The 19949-nt window shown below is 46.5% G+C and overlaps 1 protein-coding gene across 1 annotated transcript in view; it reads left to right on the plus strand.

Moving 5' to 3' along the window:
* DLC1 (DLC1 Rho GTPase activating protein) overlaps positions 1-19949 on the plus strand; it is a 670870-nt gene that overhangs the window by 62221 nt on the left and 588700 nt on the right. The gene's annotated exons all lie outside the window — the stretch shown is intronic.

The following is a 19949-nucleotide window of genomic DNA, read 5'->3' on the forward strand; positions in this document are numbered from 1 at the left end:
GAGGCAAAACATCTCTTACGCAAACCAAACAAAGCACAACTGATGGCTGCTATAAAAAAACAGAGTTCAGATGACGCAGTACTCAAGGATGTACCAGAAGTGGAACATTATGTTCTTGACGGAGGTTCTCTTCTCCATCGACTGAAGTAGTCAGAAGGAAAGACATATTGTTCAATCGCTGAAGACTATGCATCTTTCACACTAAAGCACTATGGTAAGGCTACGATAGTTTTTGATGGTTACATTGGAGGACCAAACACTACGGACATTACCCATCAGTAGGGTTGAGCGAAACGGGTCGTTCATTTTCAAAAGTCGCCGACTTTTGGCAAAGTCGGGTTTCATGAAACCCGATCGGACCCCTGTGCGGGGTCGGCCATGCGGTACGCGACTTTTGCGCCAAAGTCGCGTTTCAATGACGCGAAAAGCGCCATTTCTCAGCCAATGAAGGTAAACGCAGAGTGTGGGCAGCGTGATGACATAGGTCCTGGTCCCCACCATCTTAGAGAAGGACATTGCAGTGATTGGCTTGCTGTCTGCGGCGTCACAGGGGCTATAAAGGGGCGTTCCCGCCGACCGCCATGTTACTGCTGCTGATCTGAGCTTAGGGAGAGGTTGCTGCCGCTTCGTCAGAAGCAGGGATAGCGTTGAGCAGGGTCCATTAACCACCAAACCGCTTGTGCTGTAGCGATTTCCACTGTCCAACACCACCTTCGGTGTGCAGGGACAGTGGAAGCTACATTTTTTTTTTTTTTCCCTCAGCGCTGTAGCTCATTGGGCTGCCCTAGAAGGCTCCCTGATAGCTGCATTGCTGTGTGTACGCCGCTGTGCAAACCAACTGCTTTTTTCAAAACACAAATCCTCTTGTTCCTTCCTTTCTGCACAGCTATCTTGTTTGTTTGTCCACACTTTTTATTTAATTTGTGCATCAGTCCACTCCTTATTGCTGCCTGCCATACCTGGCTGAGATTACTGCAGGGAGATAGTAATTGAAGGACAGTTCCTTTTTTTTTTTTTTTTTGTGGGAGATTAAGATTGGCATTTCTGCTAGAGTGCCATCCTTGTCTGTGCCATCTCTCACTCAGTGGGCCATAGAAAGCCTATTTATTTTTTTGCTTGATTTGGGTTCTAAATTCTACCTGAAAAAATCAATAAATCAATCAGTGGGAGATAAATATTGGCCTCTGGGCTTGTGTGCCACTCCTGACTCCTGTGTGCGTCATCTCTCACTCAGTGGGCCATAGAAAGCCTATTTTTTGTTTTATTTGTTTTCTAAATTCTCCCTGAAAAAATCATTTTATTTTATTTGGTTTCTAAATTCTTCCTGAAGAAATCATTTTTTTTTATTATTTTTTTTTCTAAAGTCTCCCTGAAAAAAAAAAAAATAAATAAAATCAGTGGGAGATTAATATTGCCCTTTCTGCTTGTGTGCCAGTCTTGACTCCTGGGTGTGCCATCTCTCTCTCTCTCTCTCTCCAATTGTGGGCCATAGAAAGCCTATTATTTTTTTTGCTTGATTTGGGTTCCAAAATCTACCTGAAAAAATCACTAAATCAATCAGTGGGAGATAAATATTGGCCTCTGGGCTTGTGTGCCACTCCTGACTCCTGTGTGTGTCATCTCTCACTCAGTGGGCCATAGAAAGCCTATTTTTTGTTTTATTTGTTTTCTAAATTCTCCCTGAAAAAATCTTTTTATTTTATTTGGTTTCTAAATTCTTCCTGAAAAAATCATTTTTTTTTATTATTTTTTTTTTCTAAAGTCTCCCTGAAAAAAATAAATAAATCAAATCAGTGGGAGATTAATATTGCCCTTTCTGCTTGTGTGCCAGTCTTGACTCCTGGGTGTGCCATCTCTCTCTCTCTCTCTCCAATTGTGGGCCATAGAAAGCATATTATTTTTTTAGCTTGATTTGGGTTCCAAAATCTACCTGAAAAAATCACTACATCAATCATTGGGAGAACAATATTGGCCTCTGGGCTTGTGTGCCACTCCTGACTCCTGTGTGCGTCATCTCTCACTCAGTGGGCCATAGAAAGCCTATTTTTTGTTTTATTTGTTTTCTAAATTCTCCCTGAAAAAATCATTTTATTTTATTTGGTTTATAAATTCTTCCTGAAAAAATCATTTTTTTTTATTATTTTTTTTTTCTAAAGTCTCCCTGAAAAAACAAACAAACAACAAATCAGTGGGAGATTAATATTGCCCTTTCTGCTTGTGTGCCAGTCTTGACTCCTGGGTGTGCCATCTCTCTCTCTCTCTCTCTCTCTCTCTCCAATTGTGGGCCATAGAAAGCCTATTATTTTTTTTGCTTGATTTGGGTTCCAAAATCTACCTGAAAAAATCACTACATCAATCATTGGGAGAACAATATTGGCCTCTGGGCTTGTGTGCCACTCCTGACTCCTGTGTGCGTCATCTCTCACTCAGTGGGCCATAGAAAGCCTATTTTTTGTTTTATTTGTTTTCTAAATTCTCCCTGAAAAAATCATTTTATTTTATTTAGTTTCTAAATTCTTCCTGAAAAAATCTTTTTTTTTTATTATTTTTTTTTCTAAAGTCTCCCTGAAAAAAACAAAACAAAAAACAAATCAGTGGGATATTAATATTGCCCTTTCTGCTTGTGTGCCAGTCTTGACTCCTGGGTGTGCCATCTCTCTCTCTCTCTCCAATTGTGGGCCATAGAAAGCCTATTATTTTTTTTGCTTGATTTGGGTTCCAAAATCTACCTGAAAAAATCACTACATCAATCATTGGGAGAACAATATTGGCCTCTGGGCTTGTGTGCCACTCCTGACTCCTGTGTGCGTCATCTCTCACTCAGTGGGCCATAGAAAGCCTATTTTTTGTTTTATTTGTTTTCTAAATTCTCCCTGAAGAAATCATTTTATTTTATTTGGTTTCTAAATTCTTCCTTAAAAAATCATTTTATTCTATTATTTTTTTTTCTAAAGTCTCCCTGAAAAAAAAAAAAAAAAAACAAATCAGTGGGAGATTAATATTTACATTTGTGCTTCAGTGACAGTCCTGCGTGTGTGGCATCTCTCTCATTTGTTGCCACCAAAAACAGAGTGTGTAACATTGTGCCTGATTTTCCTTGCGGTCTCACCCACCTGTAAAGGGGTAGCTAAATCATACTGAAGTTATAGCTCACCGTGTAAGTTGTGTGACAGCAACAAATACCATTAGTTTGGTTACGTTTTTAAAACAATGAGGAAGTCTGGTGGAAGAGGTCGTGGCCGGGGGCGTTCATTGTCAGCTGGTAATGAGGGTAGTGGTAGTGGTGGAGGATCAGGTGGTCGTGGGAAAAAAATATTGCACCTAAGTCTGGAGCTGTGGAGCCAGGTTCGTCGTCTGGCTACACAAGGCCTCGAACGCTCCCTTTTCTGGGAGTAGGAAAACCGCTTTTAAAGCCGGAGCAGCAAGAGCAAGTTTTGGCTTATCTTGCTGACTCAGCCTCTAGCTCTTTTGCCTCCTCTCGTGAAACTGGTAAATGTAAAAGCAGCGCGTCGTTAGTGGATGTTCACGGTCAGGGACAAGTCGCTTCCTTGTCCTCTTCAGCAAAAACAATAACAGAGAAGAATGCAGCAGGCGACACAATGGGTTACTCCATGGAGCTCTTTACACATACCGTCCCTGGCTTAGAAAGTGAAGCAGTTAACAGTCCATGCCCATTACAAGTTGAATCTGACATGGAGTGCACTGATGCACAGCCACAGCCAGACTACTATGCTGGTCCTTTGACTCAGACCACAACATTGCCCTCGCAGGGTAATGATCAAGAATCAGACCCTGATGAGACTATGTTGCCCCATCACGAACGCTATACCACCGACCAACACGGTGACACAGACGAAGTTGCACACGAGCTACAAGAAGAGGTAATAGATGACCCAGTTCTTGACCCCGATTGGCAGCCATTGGGGGAACAGGGTGCAGGCGGCAGCAGTTCTGAAGCGGAGGAGGAGGGGCCGCAGCAGGCATCAACATTGCAACAGGTTCCATCTGCCGGGCCCGTATCTTGCCCAAAACGCGTGGCAAAGCCAAAACCTGTTGGAGGACAGCGTGGCCATCCGGTTAAAGCTCAGTCTGCAATGCCTGAAAAGGTATCCGATGCTAGAAAGAGTGCAGTCTGGCATTTTTTTAAACAACATCCAATTGATCAGCGCAAAGTCATCTGTCAAAAATGTTCAACTACCTTAAGCAGAGGGCAGAATCTGAAAAGTCTCAATACAAGTTGCATGCATAGACATTTAACCACCATGCATTTGCAAGCTTGGACTAACTACCAAACGTCCCTTAAGGTTGTAGCACCCTCGGCCAATGAAGCTAGTCATCAACGCAACATCCCTTCCGGCAGTGTAGGGCCACCATTTTCCGCACCACCTGCAGTATCTGTGCAGGTTTCTTTGCCAGGCCAAAGCAGTCAGGGTCAGGGAATCACCAGTTTCGTAGTAGGAAACACTGCATCTAGGGCATCGGCGGCAACAATACCATCTCCCACCGTCTCTCAGTCTGCCATGTCCACCGGCACCCCCGCTAGTTCCACGATCTCCAGCTCTCCAGTCCAGCTCACCCTTCATGAGACTATGGTTAGAAAAAGGAAGTACTTAGCCTCGCATCCGCGTACACAGGGTTTGAACGCCCACATAGCTAGACTAATCTCGTTAGAGATGATGCCCTACCGGTTAGTTGAAAGCGAAGCTTTCAAAGCCCTGATGGACTACGTTGTACCACGCTACGAGCTACCCAGTCGACACTTTTTTTCCAGAAAAGCCATCCCAGCCCTCCACCAGCATGTTAAAGAGCGCATCATCCATGCACTCAGGCAATCTGTGAGCACAAAGGTGCACCTGACAACAGATGCATGGACCAGTAGGCATGGCCAGGGACGTTACGTGTCCACACGGCACACTGGGTGAATGTTGTGGATGCAGGGTCCACAGGGGACAGCAATTTTGGGACAGTTCTGCCTAGCCCATGGTCTAGGAAACAGTTGGCTGTAGCTGTTCGCACCCCCTCCTCCTCCTCCTCGTCCTCCTGCAGAAGCGAGAGCTCGTCCACAGACCACAGTCGCACAACCACTCCATCTGCAGCTGCCACTGTTGCACACCAGGTCTCCCATTATGGGGCAGCTACTGGCAAACGTCAGCAGGCTGTATTGGCTATGAAGTGTTTGGGCGACAACAGACACACCGCGGAAGTTCTGTCCGAGTTCTTGCAGAAAGAAACGCAGTCGTGACTGGGCACTGTAGATCTTGAGACAGGCAAGGTAGTGAGTGATAACGGAAGGAATTTCATGGCTGCCATCTCTCTTTCCCAACTGAAACACATTCCTTGCCTGGCTCACACCTTAAACCTGGTGGTGCAGTGCTTCCTGAAAAGTTATCCGGGGTTATCCGACCTGCTCCTCAAAGTGCGTGGACTTTGCTCACATATCCGCCCTTCGCCCGTACACTCCAGCCGTATGCAGACCTATCAGCGTTCTTTGAACCTTCCCCAGCATCGCCTAATCATAGACGTTGCAACAAGGTGGAACTCAACACTGCACATGCTTCAGAGACTGTGCGAACAGAGGCGGGCTGTTATGTTTTTGTGGGAGGATACACATACACGGGCAGGCAGTAGGATGGCAGACATGGAGTTGTCAGGTGTGCAGTGGTCGAAGATTCAAGACATGTGTCAAGTCCTTCAGTGTTTTGAGGAATGCACACGGCTGGTTAGTGCAGACAATGCCATAATAAGCATGAGCATCCCCCTAATGCGTCTGCTGATGCAAAGTTTGACGCACATAAAGGATCAGGCGTCTGCAGCTGAGGAAGAGGAAAGCCTTGATGACAGTCAGCCATTGTCTGAACAGGGCAGTGTACAGGACGAGGTAGCGGGCGAAGAGGAGGAGGAGGACGAGGAGGATGATGGGGATGATTATATTTTTAATGAGGAAGCTTTTCCGGGGGCCACTGGAAATTGTTGGCGCGGCAAGGCCGGGTTCTGGTTTTTGGAGGGACACAAGTGACGTGGATTTGCCTGAAACTGCCCCTCAACCAAGCACAACCGCAGATTTGAGAACTGGAACTTTGGCCCACATGGCGAATTATGCCTTACGTATCCTCAAAAGGGACACACGCATTACTAAAATGATGAACGATGACGATTACTGGTTGGCCTGCCTCCTTGATCCTCGCTATAAAGGCAAATTGCAAAATATAATGCCACATGAGAACTTGGAAATAATATTAGCAACCAAACAATCAACTCTTGTTGACCGTTTGCTTGTGGCATTCCCTGCACACAGCGCCCGTGATCGTTCTTACACGAGCTGCAGGGGCCAGCAGACCAGAGGTGTTAAAGGGGCAGAAATCAGAAGTGGCGTTGGCCAGAGGGGTTTTCTGACCAGGTTGTGGAGTGATTTTGCTATGACCGCAGACAGGACAGGTACTGCAGCATCAATTCAAAGTGACAGGAGACAACATTTGTCCAGTATGGTTACAAACTATTTTTCATCCCTTATCGATGTTCTCCCTCAACCGTCATTCCCATTTGATTACTGGGCATCGAAATTAGACACCTGGCCAGAATTGGCAGAATATGCATTGCAGGAGCTTGCTTGCCCGGCAGCTAGTGTCCTATCAGAAAGAGTATTCAGTGCTGCAGGTTCAATACTAACAGAAAAAAGGACTTGTCTGGCTACCCAAAATGTAGATGATCTAACCTTCATTAAAATGAACCACAACTGGATTTCGAAATCTTTTGCCCCACCTTGCCCGGCTGACACCTAGCTTTCCTATGAAAAGGTCTTGCCTGTGGACTATTATGAATGACTTTTCCAATATCGTAATTTGCTGCACCTGATTATCCAGCATACGACATGTTTACACCTCCCTAAATGGCCAAACTCCCTACACGGGGCCGTGGTATCGCCACTTGGCGCCAGCACCCGTGAGAGTGCTGTTTTTTTTCTGAAGAGGTGGGTGTGCCCGCTTTTGGTCGACGGCACTGCCGCTGGGTCCCTCATAGTACAATAAAGTGTCTCTGGCGGTGGTGGTGCGCACCCAACGTCAGACACACCGTTGTAATATGAGGGGCCCTGGGCCTGTACCGCCGGCCACAAGACAGTTCCCCCCCCAGCTCAAACAGTGCTCTACCACTTGCAAAATTATCTCTCACAGCTCCACCAATGTTTAGTCTATGCGCTGACATCCTTCAATGCCTGGCACTGACAATACCATTGTATTGACATTTTTGTTATGTTAGGCCTTCGAAGCCTGTCTGCGGTCCCTCCTTCCACTAGGCCTCCACTGACCATTGTACTGCTGCCCGTGTACCCCTGGAACCAATTTTAAATTTCCAACAGCCCAATTTTGTTATGTTAGGCCTTCGAAGCCTGTCTGCAGTCACTTCTTTCCACTACTACTACACTGACCAGACCACTGCTGCCCGTGTACCCCTGGAACCAATTTTAAATTGCCAACAGCCCTATTTTTTTATGTTAGGCCTTCGAAGCCTGTCTGCGGTCCCTCCTTCCACTAGGCCTCCACTGACCACACCACTGCTGCCCGTGTACCCACGGAACCAATTTAAAATTGCCTACAGCCATGTGTTATTATGTTAGGCCTTCGATGCCTGTCTGCGGTCCCTCCTTTCACTAGGCCTCCACTGACCATTGTACTGCTGCCCTTGTACCACTGGAACCAATTTTAAATTGCCAACAGCCCTATTTTTTTATTTTAGGCCTTCGAAGCCTGTCTGCGGTCCCTCCTTCCACTAGGCCTCCACTGACCACACCACTGCTGCCCGTGTACCCCTGGAACCAATTTAAAATTGCCTACAGCCAGCCCAATTTTTTTATTTTAGGCCTTCGATGCCTGTCTGCGGTCCGTTCTTTCTACTACTACTACACTGACCAGGCCACTGCTGCCCGTGTTCCCCTGGAACCAATTTAAAATTGCCAACAGCAATGTGTTATTATGTTAGGCCTTTGATGCCTGTCTGCGGTCCCTCCTTCCACTAGGCCTCCACTGACCACACCACTGCTGCCCGTGTACCCACGGAACCAATTTAAAATTGCCTACAGCCATGTGTTATTATGTTAGGCCTTCGATGCCTGTCTGCGGTCCCTCCTTCCACTAGGCCTCCACTGACCATTGTACTGCTGCCCTTGTACCACTGGAACCAATTTTAAATTGCCAACAGCCCTATTTTTTATGTTAGGCCTTCGAAGCCTGTCTGCGGTCCCTCCTTCCACTAGGCCTCCACTGACCACACCACTGCTGCCCGTGTACCCACGGAACCAATTTAAAATTGCCTACAGCCATGTGTTATTATGTTAGGCCTTCGATGCCTGTCTGCGGTCACTCCTTCCACTAGGCCTCCACTGACCACACCACTGCTGCCCGTGTACCCCTGGAACCAATTTAAAATTGCCTACAGCCAGCCCAATTTTTTTATTTTAGGCCTTCGATGCCTGTCTGCGGTCCGTTCTTTCTACTACTACTACACTGACCAGGCCACTGCTGCCCGTGTTCCCCTGGAACCAATTTAAAATTGCCAACAGCAATGTGTTATTATGTTAGGCCTTCGATGCCTGTCTGCGGTCCCTCCTTCCACTAGGCCTCCACTGACCACACCACTGCTGCCCGTGTACCCCTGGAACCAATTTAAAATTGCCTACAGCCATCTGTTATTATGTTAGGCCTTCGAAGCGTGTCTGCGGTCCTTCCTTCCAATAGTTCTCCACTGACCAGACCAATGCTGGCCGTGTACCCCTGGAACCCAGCTGAAAGTGCATGTAGCCTCCTTTTTTTCTTTGTTTTATATTTAGAAAGCCCAGATGAACTACGCTGTGCAACGGTTCAAGCTACCCAGTCGACATTTCTTTTGCGAGAAAAGCCATCCCAGCCCTCCACTGGTATGAAAAAGTCTGCATTGTCATAGCACTGAGGCAATCAAACAGTAGAAAGGTGCACCTGACAAGAGACGCATGGACCAGTAGGCATGTCCACAAAAAGTTACGTGTCCATTACGGCGCACTGGGTTAATGTGTTGGATGCATGGTCCACAGGGGACAGCCTACAAAGTCTGTCTGCAGTCCCTAATTCCAATTTTCCTCCGCTGACCACACCACTGCTGCCCGTGTACCCCTGGAACCAATTTTACAGTGTCTACAGCCTAATTTTGTTATGTTAGGCCTACTACGCCTGTCTGCGGTCCCTCCTTCCAATACTCGTCCACTGACCACACCACTGCTGCCCGTGGACCCCTGGAACCTATTTTTAATTGCATAGAGCATCCTTTTTTTAATAGTAGGCGTACAAAGTCTGTCTGCGGTCCACTATTGAAATTGTCCTCCACTGCCCAGAGCACTGCTGCTTGTGTACCCCTGTAACTTTTTTAAGCTGCAGTGAGCCGCATTTTTGGGTTAAGTCCTACTACCTGTGTCTGTCTGCGCCACTCAATTCAGCTGTGTTCCTTTGAAAAAAGCTGAGCGTCAATAGTCTTGTTTTCAGCCTCTAGGAATTTTAAAACTGCATTTGGGGTACAACTTTGGTAGGGCCTACTAACGGTGTCTGCCTCCCCAAGGTGTGCCCCAGGTTTCCTCGCCATTGCTTTGATCTTAATGCTCTCGTTTAGTAGTTGTTGGAAACTACACTGCATTAGGCCTACAAATTGGGTATGGGGTGTAGAGAGATGGTGTGTTCCACTCCAAGGTGTTCCCCAGGTTTCCTCTCCATTGCTTCGATCTTCATGCTCTCGTTTAGTAGTTGTTGGAAACTATACTGCATTAGGCCTACAAATTGGGTATGGGGTGTAGAGAGATGGTGTGTTCCACTCCAAGGTGTTCTCCAGGTTGCCTTTCCTGAGCTTCGATCTTCCTGCTCTCGTTTAGTAGTTGTTGGAAACTACACTGCATTAGGCCTACAAATTGGGTATGGGGTGTAGAGAGATGGTGTGTTCCACTCCAAGGTGTTCTCCAGGTTGCCTTTCCTGAGCTTCGATCTTCCGGCTCTCGTTTAGTAGTTCTTGGAAACTACACTGCATTGGCCTACAAATTGGGTATGGGGTGTAGAGAGATGGTGTGTTCCACTCCAAGGTTTTCCCCAGGTTTCCTCTCCATTGCTTCGAACTTCATGCTCTCGTTTAGTAGTTGTTGGAAACTACACTGCATTAGGCCTACAAATTGGGTATGGGGTGTAGAGAGATGGTGTGTTCCACTCCAAGGTGTTCTCCAAGTTGCCTTTCCTGAGCTTCGATCTTCCTGCTCTCGTTTAGTAGTTGTTGGAAACTACACTGCATTAGGCCTACAAATTGGGTATGGGGTGTAGAGAGATGGTGTGTTCCACTCCAAGGTGTTCTCCAGGTTGCCTTTCCTGAGCTTCGATCTTCCGGCTCTCGTTTAGTAGTTCTTGGAAACTACACTGCATTGGCCTACAAATTGGGTATGGGGTGTAGAGAGATGGTGTGTTCCACTCCAAGGTTTTCCCCAGGTTTCCTCTCCATTGCTTCGAACTTCATGCTCTCGTTTAGTAGTTGTTGGAAACTACACTGCATTAGGCCTACAAATTGGGTATGGGGTGTAGAGAGATGGTGTGTTCCACTCCAAGGTGTTCTCCAGGTTGCCTTTCCTGAGCTTCGATCTTCCGGCTCTCGTTTAGTAGTTGTTGGAAACTACACTGCATTAGGCCTACAAATTGGGTATGGGGTGTAGAGAGATGGTGTGTTCCACTCCAAGGTGTTCCCCAGGTTTCCTCTCCATTGCTTCGATCTTCATGCTCTCGTTTAGTAGTTGTTGGAAACTACGGTGCATTAGGCCTACAAATTGGGTATGGGGTGTAGAGAGATGGTGTGTTCCACTCCAAGGTGTTCCCCAGGTTTCATCCACATTGCTTCGGTCTTCCGACTCTCGTTTAGTAGTTGTAGAAAACTACACTGCATTAGGCCTACAAATTGGGTATGGGGTGTAGAGAGATGGTGTGTTCCACTCCAAGGTGTTCCCCAGGTTTCCTCTCCATTGCTTCGATCTTCATGCTCTCGTTTAGTAGTTGTTTGAAACTACGCTGCATTAGGCCTACAAATTGGGTATGGGGTGTAGAGAGATGGTGTGTTCCACTCCAAGGTGTTCTCCACGTTGCCTTTCCTGAGCTTCGATCTTCCGGCTCTCGTTTAGTAGTTCTTGGAAACTACACTGCATTAGGCCTACAAATTGGGTATGGGGTGTAGAGAGATGGTGTGTTCCACTCCAAGGTGTTCTCCAAGTTGCCTTTCCTGAGCTTCGATCTTCCGGCTCTCGTTTAGTAGTTCTTGGAAACTACACTGCATTAGGCCTACAAATTGGGTATGGGGTGTAGAGAGATGGTGTGTTCCACTCCAAGGTGTTCCCCAGGTTTCCTCTCCATTGCTTCGATCTTCATGCTCTCGTTTTGTAGTTGTTGGAAACTACGCTGCATTAGGCCTACAAATTGGGTATGGGGTGTAGAGAGATGGTGTGTTCCACTCCAAGGTGTTCTCCAGGTTGCCTTTCCTGAGCTTCGATCTTCCGGCTCTCGTTTAGTAGTTGTTGGAAACTACGCTGCATTAGGCCTAAAAATTGGGTATGGGGTGTAGAGAGATGGTGTGTTCCACTCCAAGGTGTTCCCCAGGTTGCCTTTCCTGAGCTTCGATCTTCCGGCTCTCGTTTAGTAGTTCTTGGAAACTACACTGCATTAGGCCTACAAATTGGGTATGGGGTGTAGAGAGATGGTGTGTTCCACTCCAAGGTGTTCTCCAGGTTGCCTTTCCTGAGCTTCGATCTTCCGGCTCTCGTTTAGTAGTTGTTGGAAACTACGCTGCATTAGGCCTACAAATTGGGTATGGGGTGTAGAGAGATGGTGTGTTCCACTCCAAGGTGTTCCCCAGGTTTCCTCGCCAATGCTTCGATCTTCATGATCTCGTTTAGTAGTTGTTGGAAACTACACTGCATTAGGCCTACAAATTGGGTATGGGGTGTAGAGAGATGGTGTGTTCCACTCCAAGGTGTTCTCCAGGTTGCCTTTCCTGAGCTTCGATCTTCCGGCTCTCGTTTAGTAGTTCTTGGAAACTACACTGCATTAGGCCTACAATTTGGGTATGGGGTGTAGAGAGATGGTGTGTTCCACTCCAAGGTGTTCTCCAAGTTGCCTTTCCTGAGCTTCGATCCTCCGGCTCTCGTTTAGTAGTTCTTGGAAACTACACTGCATTAGGCCTACAAATTGGGTATGGGGTGTAGAGAGATGGTGTGTTCCACTCCAAGGTGTTCTCCAGGTTTCCTCTCCATTGCTTCGATCTTCATGCTCTCGTTTTGTAGTTATTGGAAACTACGCTGCATTAGGCCTACAAATTGGGTATGGGGTGTAGAGAGATGGTGTGTTCCACTCCAAGGTGTTCTCCAGGTTGCCTTTCCTGAGCTTCGATCTTCCGGCTCTCGTTTAGTAGTTGTTGGAAACTACGCTGCATTAGGCCTACAAATTGGGTATGGGGTGTAGAGAGATGGTGTGTTCCACTCCAAGGTGTTCCCCAGGTTGCCTTTCCTGAGCTTCGATCTTCCGGCTCTCGTTTAGTAGTTCTTGGAAACTACACTGCATTAGGCCTACAAATTGGGTATGGGGTGTAGAGAGATGGTGTGTTCCACTCCAAGGTGTTCTCCAGGTTGCCTTTCCTGAGCTTCGATCTTCCGGCTCTCGTTTAGTAGTTGTTGGAAACTACGCTGCATTAGGCCTACAAATTGGGTATGGGGTGTAGAGAGATGGTGTGTTCCACTCCAAGGTGTTCCCCAGGTTTCCTCGCCAATGCTTCGATCTTCATGATCTCGTTTAGTAGTTGTTGGAAACTACACTGCATTAGGCCTACAAATTGGGTATGGGGTGTAGAGAGATGGTGTGTTCCACTCCAAGGTGTTCTCCAGGTTGCCTTTCCTGAGCTTCGATCTTCCGGCTCTCGTTTAGTAGTTGTTGGAAACTACACTGCATTAGGCCTACAAATTGGGTATGGGGTGTAGAGAGATGGTGTGTTCCAGTCCAAGGTGTTCCCCAGGTTTCCTCGCCATTGCTTCGATCTTCATGCTCTCGTTTAGTAGTTGTTGGAAACTACGCTGCATTAGACCTACAAATTGGGTATGGGGTGTAGAGAGATGGTGTGTTCCACTCCAAGGTGTTTTCCAGGTTGCCTTTCCTGAGCTTCCATCTTCCGGCTCTCGTTTAGTAGTTCTTGGAAACTACACTGCATTAGGCCTACAAATTGGGTATGGGGTGTAGAGAGATGGTGTGTTCCACTCCAAGGTGTTCTCCAGGTTGCCTTTCCTGAGCTTCGATCTTCCGGCTCTCGTTTAGTAGTTCTTGGAAACTACACTGCATTAGGCCTACAAATTGGGTATGGGGTGTAGAGAGATGGTGTGTTCCACTCCAAGGTGTTCCCTAGGTTTCTTCTCCATTGCTTTGATCTTCATGCTCTCGTTTAGTAGTTGTTGGAAACTACGCTGCATTAGGCCTACAAATTGGGTATGGGGTGTAGAGAGATGGTGTGTTCCACTCCAAGGTGTTCTCCAGGTTGCCTTTCCTGAGCTTCGATCTTCCGGCTCTCGTTTAGTAGTTGTTGGAAACTACGCTGCATTAGGCCTACAAATTGGGTATGGGGTGTAGAGAGATGGTGTGTTCCACTCCAAGGTGTTCCCCAGGTTGCCTTTCCTGAGCTTCGATCTTCCGGCTCTCGTTTAGTAGTTCTTGGAAACTACACTGCATTAGGCCTACAAATTGGGTATGGGGTGTAGAGAGATGGTGTGTTCCACTCCAAGGTGTTCTCCAGGTTGCCTTTCCTGAGCTTCGATCTTCCGGCTCTCGTTTAGTAGTTGTTGGAAACTACGCTGCATTAGGCCTACAATTTGGGTATGGGGTGTAGAGAGATGGTGTGTTCCACTCCAAGGTGTTCCCCAGGTTTCCTCGCCAATGCTTCGATCTTCATGCTCTCGTTTAGTAGTTGTTGGAAACTACACTGCATTAGGCCTACAAATTGGGTATGGGGTGTAGAGAGATGGTGTGTTCCACTCCAAGGTGTTCCCCAGGTTTCCTCTCCATTGCTTCGATCTTCATACTCTCGTTTAGTAGTTGTTGGAAACTACGCTGCATTAGGCCTACAAATTGGGTATGGGGTGTAGAGAGATGGTGTGTTCCACTCCAAGGTGTTCCCCAGGTTTCCTCTCCATTGCTTCGATCTTCATGCTCTCGTTTAGTAGTTGTTGGAAACTACGCTGCATTAGGCCTACAAATTGGGTATGGGGTGTAGAGAGATGGTGTGTTCCACTCCAAGGTGTTCTCCAGGTTGCCTTTCCTGAGCTTCGATCTTCCGGCTCTCGTTTAGTAGTTCTTGGAAACTACACTGCATTAGGCCTACAAATTGGGTATGGGGTGTAGAGAGATGGTGTGTTCCACTCCCAGGTGTTCTCCAGGTTGCCTTTCCTGAGCTTCGATCTTCCGGCTCTCGTTTAGTAGTTGTTGGAAACTACGCTGCATTAGGCCTACAATTTGGGTATGGGGTGTAGAGAGATGGTGTGTTCCACTCCAAGGTGTTCCCCAGGTTTCCTCGCCAATGCTTCGATCTTCATGCTCTCGTTTAGTAGTTGTTGGAAACTACACTGCATTAGGCCTACAAATTGGGTATGGGGTGTAGAGAGATGGTGTGTTCCACTCCAAGGTGTTCTCCAGATTGCCTTTCCTGAGCTTCGATCTTCCGGCTCTCGTTTAGTAGTTCTTGGAAACTACGCTGCATTAGGCCTACAAATTGGGTATGGGGTGTAGAGAGATGGTGTGTTACACTCCAAGGTGTTCTCCAGGTTGCCTTTCCTGAACTTCTATCTTCAGGCTCTCATTAAATTGTGGTTAAATGGAACAACTGCATTTGGCGTACCAGTTGGTTTGGGACCTGCTATCGGTGTCTGCCACTCCTTGCTGTTCTCCTGGTTTCCTGTCCTGAAATTCCATTTTCAGGCTCTCGTTAAGTAGTTGTTAATGTTAGACTGCATTTGGCCTACTATTTGGGTTGGGGCCTACTATCGGTGTATGCCACTCCTTGCTGTTCTCCTCCACTGAACAAAGCTGTGCCGCCTGTTTACTACGGTTGCCAATTTTGAACTGCATTTCGACTACTTACTGATTTGGGCCTACTCTCTGTGTCAGCCTCTCATTCCAGTTGTCCTCCACTGCAATGCCCCCTGGTTAGTCCTGTGTTACCAATTTTGAACTGCATTTAGCCAACTTTATTCTTTGGGCCTATATCTGTGTTTTCTCCTCATCCTGCCCATTGCCCAGCCAGTGATAGATGAGTCTGCTGGTACATTGACCCATAACGCAAAATTCCCCGTGCACGCTACACAGCAAGATTGTGACCCTGCTGAAAGTCAGGTTCCTCTTCCCGCATACCATACCACCTTACACGGGGACAAAGAGGAAGGTGCAGATGAAAGTGCAGGTTCCTTCATCAGGTGGGGGGAGGAATACTAGTTGGCGACGTCACTGGCACAGGGCCTCTCATAGTACGCAAAAGTGTTGCTGCCGGTGGGAGGTGCCCCCGCCGTGCAAACACACCGCTGTACTTTGAGGGGCCCTGTGCCAGTGCCAATGCCAACGAGTGGCCCCCCCCTGCTTGCTCAGGATCACAGCACTTGCAAAGTTGAAATACTTACCTCTCCCTGCTCCACTGCCGTGACGTGGTCCAGATTTACTGGGCCCACTAATTACTTGAACCAGCCCTACCCCCCACAACTTTAGCCAAATGACCCCCAATTTAAAATGCCTTCCTATTATTATAAGCTAAATTACGATTGACAAGCTTCTGTAACAAGAATGGATGTTTTTGCCATTAAAATGGGCAGTGTAGGTGTTTTCCTGGCCTCCACTCACTGCCGACTATGCTCCCCCATTGACTTGCATTGGGTTTCGTGTTTCGGGCGATACCCGACTTTTCGCCATAATCAGCCGATTCCACTCGACTCGACTTCTAAGATAGTCGGGTTTCGCGAAACACGACTCGACTCTAAAAAGGTCAAGGTCGCTCAACCCTACCCATCAGCGACGGTGCAAAAAACGAACAAGTAACAAAGTGAACATTGCTGAAGGAACGAAATTTGTCGGGAAAAAGGAGTACTTCCTTTCGAATGTGGAGAACAATCAGTCTCTTATCAATCTCGTTTCACAGCGCATGAATGACAGAGGTTGCCACGTAATACAATCAGAGGGGAATGCAGATGTGGAGATTGTTAAGGCAGCAGTGTCAATGTCATCCCACAAAAGTACTAGTCTCATTGGCGAAGATACAGATTTTTTTGGTGTTGTTACTTCATCACGCGTCAACCAGCGATGGCAACAAGCTTTATTTCTACTCGGATAAAGGGAGTCCTGCAACAGTATATGACATTAAGGTTATGAAGAAGTTCCTGGGAAACCATGTCTGCAGCAGTCTTCTGATCCTTCCTGCATACACGGGTTGCGATACCACTTCCGCAGTTTTTGGAATCGGAACAAAACTCGGTCTACACAAGGTTTTGAAGGGAGACTCGGTCTTAAATAGCTGTGCTAAAATCTTTTCCACACCTAACAAATACAGAGCTGAGATTGAAGATGCTGGTTGTAAAGCGATGGTGGCATTGTTCAGGGGCAAACCTGGAGACAATCTGTCTGCAATGAGGTATTCTACTCTCTGCAAAAAAAGTTGGTTCGGCCAAAATCTTTGTTACATCTGAACGACTGCCACCGACCTCCTCTGCAATGAAGTATCATGCCCTTAAGATTTTCTCAGTAGAGCATGTGGGATTATGTATTCCTTTTGCCCTGTTGAATGAAATATTCATGATCCAGGCAAGCTGAATAGCTGACTCCATATGGGGTAGTTGTTAGAGAACATGAACAGCTCAAGTTACAGTTGCAATGCATTATAAGACACTGCTGCTGGCAATGGGAACACTATACATTTTTCCCATATAACTCAACCAACTGAGATCCATGCCCTGCTGTGATTAGTGTGAAGACCTTTATTAACCCCTTACTGACATATTGTAAGGGTGATGGACATTGGCTGTCTTGTTTCTACCAAAGAAAACACCAGTCGCGTTATGTATTGCCATGTATTGCCATGTAAATATTTTGTAATGTGAATTGTAATGTATTCTGATATAAAGTGCTATAAATGATGTTGGTAAGGTGTATAGTTTGACTGTAGGAATGTTTAGAGTTAATGTTTGGGACCACACAGTGGGTGGGTCTTGTGTTAGGCAGAGTGACTACTTCTTGCTAGGAAGACAGATAGGGTTTGGATTGCAAAGTGAGCAGAAGCAAAGGTCCAGGGTGAGCAGTGTTGCATTAGAGGGTGACCCTGAATGAAAGGAGACTGAAGATAAAAGATAGGTAGATCATGGGGATAAGTGATAGAGAGACAGAGTGGCTTTATGGAGATGGGTCCTAGGAACAGACACCTAGCCACAAGACCTTGGGCTTGTAATGCTGAAAGGTAACAGGCCTAAACTAGACTGAGAGACTGAGACTAGTGAAGGGTCCCAAGTGGGAGATCAAAGACACCAGAAGTCAAAGGAATAGGATGCACAACCGCTGAACAAATGAAGGAGACTTGTTTATCAGGACTGTAGCGTTAAAACTGGTCTGTAGTGAAGTACGGAGAAACAGTGGATATGAAAGGCCCTGGAGTACAATGCAGAGAAAGGATACTGTGTGGAAAATGCTTCATACTGAAAATGAAACAACCATGAAACTTTGTACCCTCTTTCACATGTACAGTGGGTATGGAAAGTATTCATACCCCTTTAATTTTTTCACTCTTTGTTTCATTGCAACCATTTAGTAAATTCAAAAAAGTTCGTTTTTTCTCATTAATGTACACTCTGCACCCCATCTTGACTGAAAAAAACAAATGCAGTAATTTTTTGCAAATTTATTAAAAAGAAAAACTAAAATATCACATGGTCATAAGTATTCAGACCCTTTGCTCAGTACTGAGTAGAAGCACCCTTTTGAGCTAGTACAGCCATGAGTCTTCTTGGGAATGATGCAATAAGTTTTTCACACCTGGATTTGGGGATCCTCCATTCTTCCTTGCACATTCTCTTCAGTTTCATCAGGTTGGATGGTGAACATTGGTGGACAGCCATTTTCAGTTCTCTCCAGAGATGTTCAATTGGGTTTAGATCAGGGCTCTGGCTGGGCCAGGCAAGAATGGTCACAGAGTTGTTCTGAAGCCACGCCTTTGTTATTTTAGCTGTGGGATTAGGGTCATTGTCTTGTTGGAAGGTGAACCTTCAGCCAAGTCTGAGGTCCAGAGCACTCTGGAAGAAGTTTTCGTCCAGGATATCTCTGTACTTGGTTGCATTCTTGTTTCCTTCAATGGAAACCTGTTGTCCTTTCACTGCAGCTGAAATTAACCCCTATAGCATGATACTGCCACCACCATGTTTTACAGTTGGGATTGTATTGGGCAGGTGATGAGCAGTGCCTGGTTTTCTCCACACATACCCCTTAGAAATAGCACAAAAAAAGTCTAGCTTCATCTCATCAGACCAGAGAATCTTATTTCTCATAGTCTGGGAGTCCTTCATGTGTTTTTTAGCAAACTCTATGTGGGCTTTCATATTTCTTGCACTGAGGAGAGGCTTCCATCACGCCACTCTGCCGTAAAGGCCCTACTGGTGTAGGGCTGCAGTGATAGCTGACTTTGTGGAACTTTCTCCCATCTCCCTACTGCATCTCTGAAGCTCAGCCACAGTGATCTTGGGGTTCTGCTTCATCTCTCTCACCCAGGCTCTTCTCCCACAATTGCTCAGTTTGGCTGGACTTCCAGGTCTAGGAAGACTTATGAAGGTCCGAAACTTCTTCCATTTAAGGATTATGGAGGGCACTGTGCTCTTAGGAACCTTGAGTACTGCAGAAATTCTTTTGTAACCTTGGTCAGATCTGTGCCTTGCCACAATTCTGTCTTTGAGCTCCTCTGCCAGTTCCTTTGACCTCATGATTCTCATTTGGTCTGACATGCACTGCATTTTCCAAATGGCTGCAATGAAACAAAGAGTGAAAAATTTAAAGGAGTCTGAATTATTTCCATACCCACTGTATATAGCCCTAATCAAGCTGACACTCAGAATACATTATATTTTTGATTGATGGTCTCTCTAATTAATCTTTGAAACAGTTGGTCCTGTCCAAACAGCAACATTGGTTTCATGCAGACTGCATGAGCGTAATACCCTCAAAGCACAAATCCACATACCCAGACAGGACCTCCACTTTCATGTAATGTGCTGGGGCGCCCCAGGTCAGTGCTTCGCCCACGCCTACCGCCCTGCACTACGTTACAATATGACTAATTAGTTTGGCATATGCTGGCTCCCTGACTTTGATGCAGGCTCGCAAGAAGAGCCTGCGTCTTTACTGGCAGCTGATGGCTGAAGTATTCAGCCATTATCTGACTCACATAACCGTCAATCTCTGACTGGGGCATTTAACATGACAACCGGGTGTCTACTGAAGACCCCCATGTGTCCCAAAGGGGCTACTTCCCAGTCCCTAATGCTAGGGATGCCCTAACTCACCCTGTTCCCGGGATTACTTCTGGTAGTGAAGATGCTGGGTCCACATACCTTACCTTAGCTTCTGAATCCGCTCTGAGTCGGAACCCTTCACCCACCCAGGGATGAGCGGGGTAGTAGTGTACCATAATACACTAACCAGGCTAACAAGGTTATGTGAACAGGGGTAAGAAAAAACACCAAACATACAAATATACTTGCACAGGCAAGAGAGGAATGCACCAGGGAGTGGAGGATGGGGTTAAACCAAAGTAGGAGAAGAAAAGGAATTATCACACACTTAAAACCTAACAACAGTCACAGATAAATCCACCAACCAACTTTTCCAATAACCACCAACAGCAACCTCTAGCCATGT

This window comes from Ranitomeya imitator, chromosome 1, assembly GCF_032444005.1.
Source record: "Ranitomeya imitator isolate aRanImi1 chromosome 1, aRanImi1.pri, whole genome shotgun sequence".
In the NCBI taxonomy this organism is placed as follows: Eukaryota; Metazoa; Chordata; class Amphibia; order Anura; family Dendrobatidae; genus Ranitomeya; species Ranitomeya imitator.